This window comes from Notechis scutatus, chromosome 4, assembly GCF_049901735.1.
Source record: "Notechis scutatus isolate UNSWTSFEM ecotype Mainland chromosome 4, rNotScu1.2, whole genome shotgun sequence".
Taxonomy (NCBI): domain Eukaryota; kingdom Metazoa; phylum Chordata; class Lepidosauria; order Squamata; family Elapidae; genus Notechis; species Notechis scutatus.
The window spans coordinates 109,156,900-109,165,360 of NC_142012.1; the positions used below are offsets into that span (position 1 = coordinate 109,156,900).

General features: G+C 38.7%; 1 non-coding gene across 1 annotated transcript; it reads left to right on the forward strand.

Moving 5' to 3' along the window:
• The first annotated feature begins 709 nt into the window (after window positions 1-709).
• On the forward strand, window positions 710-783 carry TRNAT-AGU (transfer RNA threonine (anticodon AGU)). The gene has a single exon. It is a non-coding gene; the product is annotated as a tRNA-Thr (tRNA).
• The last annotated feature ends 7,678 nt before the right edge of the window (window positions 784-8,461 follow it).

Consider the following 8,461-nt stretch of genomic DNA (forward strand, 5'->3'; position numbering starts at 1 on the left):
GTCATAAGTCACTTTTTTCAGTGCTATTGTAACTTTGAATGATCACTCCACACAAGCAAAGTACCAGCAAAGGAGGAGAAAAAAAACTCCAGAGACGTTCCTGAGACAGGAAGTCTAGGCCTGCCAAGAATGTAATAAGGGTTAACGGAGAGGCAGTTTCTGTAAGCAACCCCACAATGTTTCCTTCCTGCCTTTCCTACAGGATTAGGCCAGTAATTTCTTCTAACAACCGGTTCTCCGAACTGCTTAGAATGTTAACAACCGAATCTAGCGAATAGGTGCGAATTGGCAGAATCACACCCCTGATCTTGATCCAAAGGTGCTTTTTTCATCTCCATAGACAGGACATCTTGAATCTCCATAGAGAGGACATGTTGAGTTAGGTTGCAGATGATGCCTTGTTTATCTATTTAGAGGCTGAAGGAAGTGCTTCACCTTCCCGCCAAATAATTTTCAGATGGAAAATAAGAGCAAATCTCTTAGAAATCAAAAAGAACTGCAATCCTTCCTTCAGTGGACTGGGCTTTGAACCCAAGACTTCTTATATTCCAAAGTTGAATCATGCTTGCAAGGCAAATAGCACATTGCTATATTAAGAATTTTTTTTTGTCAGCCAGTCTTAAGAACTTTTGCCCTGAAATATAACATACTTTGCTAATGCAGCATCTTTCTCCTGTCTTTAGAGTGAGTGGCCTGAATTATAGTGTGAGGCACCATGGCTAAGTTGGCTAAAGCACCTGTCTAGTAAACAGGAGATCCTGGGTTCGATCCCCAGTGGTGCCTTGGAAACAAAATCTTTTGATACTAAAAAGATGGATACAGCTGAACAGGGCATACCTAGGTCTTTTTTATTATTCCAAAGCAGAAAGTAAACATGATTAACATTCTGATTTTATATCGTAATTGAGATTAGAATTTTGAATGAAGTTCAAAGGCAGAGGCAATGAAGACCTTTAACCACCATCCCATAATTTTACAATCACAGCTGGGCCTGGGTAGGGAGCACATCTTTCTAATTAGTTTGCGGATGTCAAGGATGGCTACATTGATTAATTCAGCTCTGCCAGATACAAGATATCTTTCTGATGATTATGGCTATAGTTTTTCATGTCAAAAGCAAGAGCCATATTAATACACTAACAATCCAAGCATGATATTTCTTTGCTTTGGAGGCTATACACCACCAATACTGAAAGGTATGTATATAGGTGAAACTCAAAAAATTAGAATATCTTGCAAAAGTTCATTTATTTCAGTAATGCAACTTAAAAGGTGAACCTAATATATGAGATAGACTCGTTACATGAAAAGCAAGACAGTTCAAGCCATGATTTGTCATAATTGAGATGATTATGGCTTACAGCTCATGAAAACCCCAAATCCACAAAATTAGAATATTACATGCAATTAATAAAACAAGGATTGTACTTAGAACAATATTGGACCTCTGAAAAGTATAAGCATGCAGATGTATTCAGTACTTGGTTGGGACCCCTTTTGCAGCAATTACTGCCTCAATGCTGCATGGCATGGAAGCTATCAGCCTGTGGCACTGCTGAGGTGTTGTGGAAGACCAGGATGCTTCAATAGCAGCCTTCAGCTCTTCTGCATTGTTTGGCCTCATGTCTCTCATCTTTCTCTTGGCAATGCCCCCTAGATTCTCTATGGGGTTCAGGTCAGGCGAGTTTGCTGGCCAATCAAGCACAGTAATCCCATGGTCATTGAACCAGGTTTTGGTGCTTTTTGGCAGTGTGGGCAGGTGCCAAGTCCTGCTGGAAAATGAAGTCAGCATCCCCATAAAGGTCGTCTGTGGAAGGAAGCATGAAGTGCTCCAAAATCTCCTGGTAGATGGCTGCGTTGACCCTGGACTTAATGAAGCACAGTGGACCAACACCAGCAGATGACATGGCTCCCCAAATCAACACAGACTATAGAAACTTCACACTGGACTTCAAGCATCTTGCAGCGTTCCATTCTTCCTCCAGACTCTAGGTCCTTGGTTTCCAAATGAGATGCAAAAGTTGCTCTCATCAGAAAAGAGGACTTTGGACCACCGAGCAACAGACCAGCTCTGTTTTTCTTTAGCCCAGGTAAGACGCTTCTGATGTTGTTTGTTGTTCAGGAGTGGCTTGACAAGAGGAATACGACATTTGAAGCCCATGTCCAGGATCCGTCTGTGTGTGGTGGCTCTTGATGCACTGACTCCCGCCTCAGTCCACTCCTTGTGAAAGTCCCCAACACTTTTGAATGGCCTTTTCTTGACAATCCTCTCCAGGCTGCGGTCATCCCTGCTGCTTGTGCACCTTTTTCTTCCACACTTTTCCCTTCCACATAACTTTCTATTAATGTGCTTTGATACAGCACTTTGGGAACATCCAACTTCATTTGCAATTACCTTTTGAGGCTTTCCCTCCTTATGGAGGGTGTCAATGATGGTTTTCTGCACAACTGTCAGATCAGCAGTCTTTCCATGATTGTGATTCCTACTGAAAGACTATTTAAAGGCTCAGGAACCCTTTGCAGGTGTTATGGCTTAATTAGCTGATTAGAGTGGGACACTTTGAGCCTAGAATATTGAACCTTTTCACAATATTCTAATTTTCTGAGATTGTGGATTTGGGGTTTTCATGAGCTGTAAGCCATAATCATCTCAATGATTATGGCTTGAACTATCTTGCTTTGCATGTAATGAGTCTATCTCATATATTAGTTTCACCTTTTAAGTTGCATTACTGAAATAAATGAACTTTTGCACGATATTCTAATTTTTTGAGTTTCACCTGTATATGTATGTAGGACTGCCTTTAGGCTAAGGCTGAGTAGGCTCTGGCCTAGGGCACCAAACCTTAGGGGTGCCAACACCGCCCCTCCTTCATGATCATTCTAAAAAGAGAATTTTTTACCTCAGTAACATTGATGCCATCAGCTGGTGTCTTATCTTTCCACATCACCGGTGCCACAACTGACAATATTCCCTAGACAGTTAACATGCTTGACTGCTAAACAGGAGATTCTGAGTTTGATCCCCAAGAGTGACTTAGGGGATATTTCTTTGGTTCCTGAGGATCTGGCTGTGAGTCTCTTCAGTTTTCTGAACACATCTGATTGCTCACCAATGAAGAAAAGAAAAGCATAAAAGTTCAGTGTTTATATTAGGATTCAGATAAATATCTAGGTTGCTGGAGTCCCAGTGCCAGGGGAAAAGCTTTACTTGTACTCCCAGGACAAAGTGGTGTATGTTCCTATCATGCCAATTTAGCCCAAATTGAAGTTATAAATAAGTCAGGCAACATACCTAGGACAATGACACTAAGCTGAAGTATCTGCCCCATAAACATGTACTGGGTTTGCTTTGGTACTAGTGTTCTGAGTCATGTTGTGGCAATCTGGGGAAGTTGGAAGCTTTTCCTCATTCCATGAAATGGGAAAGAAAGCCATTGAAATTCCAAGTTTGTGTTGTGAATTGGATTTAAAGCAGCATGCTGTCTTGTCTTCTGGCAGGAACAAACTAAGAGTCATCAGTGGCTAAGTGTGTTAGAACTCCTAAATAGCAAACAAAAAGCATCTTTGGTTCAATTCTGGACAGTGCCTTAGAACGAATATCTTTTGGTGTGACAGTGCTTGATCAAGATTTCTGACATGAAAAATCTCTCCTCTCCACAATAGAATGACTATTATTTTAATTGGAATCCCTATATTGTAGCGTGCTTTAGGTTTACCCTTATTCCTTAAATTTATTTATTTATTTATTTACTTGTTTGTCAAACATGTACAAGATAACAAGTATAAGTATGAACATAAACAAGAATAAAGGAAGTAACTACAGATAAATGGGGACAGTAAGACAGGCATGGTAGGTACACTGGTGCGCTTATTCACGTCCCCTTTAAGGACCTCTTTGGAATGGGGTGAGGTCCATGGTAGACAGTTTGAGGTTGAAGCTGTGAGGGGTTGAGGCTGTAACAATGGAGTCAGGTAAGGCGTTCCAGGTGTTGACCACTCTGTTGCTGAAGTCGTATTTTCTGCAATCGAGTTTGGAACAGTTTACCTTGAGTTTGTCTTGGTTGTTTGCCCATTTATTATTGTGACTGAAGCTGAAGAAGTCGTTGACAGGCAAGATGTAATAGCAGACAATTTTATGAACTATGCTTAGATCAGACTGCAGACAGCTCAGTTCTAGATTGTCCAGGCCCAAAATTTTGAGCCTGGAGGCATAGGAAATTCTATTGTGAGTGGAGAAGTGGAGTCCTTTTCTTGAGAAATACCTTTGAACCCACTCAATTGTGTTAATGTCTGATATACAGCGTGGCTTCCAGGCAGATAAGCTGTATTTGAGAATTGGTCTGGCAAAGGTTTTGTATGCTCTAGAACAGGGGTCGCCAACTTTTTGGACCTCAGGGACCACCAAACTCATAATTTTAAATCCCAGGGACCACTAACTGGTTCTGTGGCTGTGGCCTAATTTGTGGGTGTGGCTTGGTGATCATGTGACTGGCTGGGCATGGCTTGTATGTAAATATCATAAATATTTATATAAATATTGAATTTTTTATTAAAAAACAGCAACTTTTACCCAAAATCAGGCAAAGCAGGCAGGCAGATTGAGTTGCTCACAGAATCATTCGGTGATCTATCTATCTGCCATCAGCTTGCTCATTCTGTCACATAAATTTTGCTTTCAAGCAAACTTATAAAATTTGCTAGCAAGGAAACTCACAAAATTAACTCATAACACACCATGTATGTAAATATTGAATTTTTTTATACAAAAAAGAGCAATTTTTACCCCAAATCAGGCAAAGCAGGTAGGCAGATTGAGTTGCTCACAGAATCATTCAGTGATCTATCTATCTGCCATCAGCTAGCTCAGTCTGTCACATAAAATTTGCTTGCCGTGAGTCTGCACTGAGTAATAGAAACTTCAGTCCTAAGGGAGGTTCAGCTTTGCTTAAAAGCAGAGCTGAAGATCTAAAGACTAGCTAGAAAGCAAGAAATCCAACCATTTTCTGCTTCCTAGCTAATCTAAATCTCCTGGCACAGCAGAACAGATGATGGTCAGAAAAAGGAAAAATAGCAAATTAGCAGGCAGGTTTGCCGGGTAAGGAATGAGTGGGCAGGGAGGGTTCCCACGGGCCATGTGAGTGGCGCAGCCTTGTGTTTCTGCGCAGCCTGGATTAATTGCTTTGGGGGGTGCTCTGGGGGGGGGGTGAGATTTCTCTGCAGCCCACCAAAATTTTCTTATGGCCCATCAGTGGGCCATGGCCCACTGGTTGGTGACTGCTGCTCTAGTTAACAATTCAATGTTGCCAGAGAAGAAACTTCACAAAATAAAGTTAATAACTCTTAAAGCCTTTTTGGCAATGCTGTTACAGTGAATTTCCTCCAAACATTCTGCAATAAGATGGCGATGTAGCTGGCTCTGAACTGTTTTCTCCAATTTCTGTTTTATGTTCAACATTTTTTCTATCTTTGTAGCCAAGGAAGCTGGTTCCTCCAAAGCCCTCAGGTCACCATACAGCCACACATGAAGAGTGTAATCTTTGTGGTAGGAGCCTTGGGAATGGTTTCTTGGATTTTCAAAGCACAATTATAATAAAGTAAAACCTTTCTCAAATATATGTGACATGAAAACCTCCTGCATTTACAAAGAAAGGGACAGCTAATACATAATATTTGTTTACAAATTATCTGTCTTGCTACTATCAGTTGTTTAAAACTTTGATACAGCAGCTTTCTCCAACCTGGTGCTTTCCAGATGTATGTGTTTATAATCCAGGGCATTACAATTCTCTGAATACATTCTCTGAAGAGTAACACATCCTTGGAGAAAAGGCTGTTCTGGGTGGAACGATGGGAATTTTAATCCAATTCATTAGGGAATTTTTCCACAGAACTTTAAGGCTGCCTCTTCACTTTTCTGAAGCCTGTTTCAGGAATTCAATTTGAGCAAACAAACAAACAAACCCATTAAACTAACTCTTCTGCATTCAGAGTCACAAGGCAGTGAGGAAGTTTACTTTAGCTAACCATTTTGATTTTCTAGGTTTGAATGGCTTAAGTACTGTAAGTGGTAAGAAAACGCAATACATTTTAAATTCTTTTTATGTATGCTTCAAAGCCTCTGTTGCTTTAGTAATGAATTCTCTCATTTACTGCAATGCTGAGATAGGAAGTAGGTAAACCCGGGCTCTCTTTTGCTTATATAGTCAGCAGCATACACCACACATTCAACCAGGAAGAAGAGAAGGAAAGTAATGGAAGATTAGGATTATCAGATATTTGAAGGCAAAGGAGGACATGGATAACTGGAAAGGAAGGTCAAATAGGGAAGCATGATTAAAAGTGAAGGACCATTCAAAGTCCAGAAATGTCAAATGACTATAGAAGGTGACCAATCAGAATGAGAACATCAGACGTTTGTAGTCCTGAAGAGAAGTAAAGAAGGAAGGAGAGAAGGAAAGAAAAAAAGAAAGAAGGAGGGAAGGAGGGAGGGAGAGAAGGAGGGAAGGATATAATAAGGAGGTGGATTTTTAGGAGGGAGGAGGTGCATTCTAGAAGACTAAAAAGCAGCTCAGTTTAGAATTTATGTGTAAGAGAAAGGTGATAAAGACAGCCCCTTTCTAATAGTTCACAGAGTGTATTGTAGATGTAGATAATAGAGTGCTGAATCTGGCAAAATTTGATCTATCAGTATGAAACAATAAACTCAGCTTGGGAGAATCACTGCGTATCATTTTAGTTCTGAGCTAGATGAAAGAAAGAAGAAAGAATGAAAGATAGACAGACAGACAGACAGACAGATAGATAGATAGATAGATAGATAGATAGATAGATAGATAGATAGATAGATAGATAGATTGATTGATTTAGATAAATAGATTTTAGGACAAGAAGTCACAGTAGAAAAATCGGGATGTCACATAGTCAGTCTGATCATCATGTCATTATTATGCACATCTTCCCATTTTGTACATGTTTCAAAGGATTTTCACGATCAGTACAGCTACAACGTGAATCTGTCCTTTTCTCATCCTTTGCATTTCCACATTGTCCAGCATTTGTCAGGCTACGTCCATCCATGTTTCTGTTATAATTTTATTGAAGAGGTGATTTGAGTCACTAGGCAATTACAACAGTAACAAGAACAGTAGAATAAATAGTTTTTCATTAAATATATTAGGCTTTAATTAAACAATTCAAAAGCGCTTGAGTAACAAAAAAGCTGTAAATATAAAATAACCTCTGGACATAAAATGGAGAATATTTTTTATCTTGCCTTGTTCTTAGTTTAAAAATGGCAACTAATTCAACTGACTTCCTGAAGAGAATTAAGATCTTCTCCCAAAACCATCTGAACAATATCATAGACAATGCACCACTAGAATGTATAGAACATTATAGAACTTGAATGAAACAAGGAAAAAGTGAGAATTTCAATTTCAGAGTCATGGACTTTCTAGATCTTCTTGTTTCCCAACTGGTGGAAGTTCTGTAAAGTTTAGCAGGTCACAGCTTTCCATAATCCTCATCCATACAGTTTTAATTCTTTAGAACAGGAATGAGGTTCCTTTTCAGGTCTTGGACACCAGTACATAATATTATTTCAATTTCATGACTTTGCCATCTTTCCCAAATTTCCAGGCTATCAAAAGAATTTAGAAATATCCACCAGGAATGATTTAAAATTTAATTTAAATTAATCTTTGAATGAGGACAAGAAGTGAATTTATAAATCTTATATTTGTTGTTAAAACATCTGCAGTGGATTAATAAAATAATATTCTGTATCTGTTTTACCATAATCCTAAAAGAAAGAGCATGAGGTTTTGCAATAATAAAAACAAACACTGTCCAAATATACTCCCAACTGCTCTTAAACCAATTCTATTGCTGGAACCTCCTTGTTTAGCCTTTTCACCTATTTTCAGTTCAACTTTTAAAAAAAATTTCAACAAAATTGTTCCAGGTGCTGCCTATTAAAACCAACCATACCTTACTCTCTTGACCACACTATTTGCAACTATCTTTTTCTTTCTATGCACATAATACAGTATCTTTCTCTGATCCTCATGTTTTGTAACTATCATTATTTTTAAATGCATGTTTTTCTCATCACAGTTGTGATGATATAATACTGTATGTTATTCAACTCCTGTATGTTATTGAACTCCTTCATACTGATTTTCTGTATCTTGAATCTAAAATATTTGATTATTCACAGAGAGGCCATCTAGGATGAGATAGTTTCCTCAAAAAATATATCCATGATATAGATAAACAAACTTAATGTTGGGGGGGGGGGGAATCCAGAAATACATTACACAAAGATAAGGCTTTGTATTTATATGGAGATTAGATATCCCATCTTTTTTCTCAATTGAAACATTGAAACAGTTCTAAATTCCTGAATGGGAGTCCTTTCAACAGGCAACAATAACAACAATTATAAATCTGATAAATA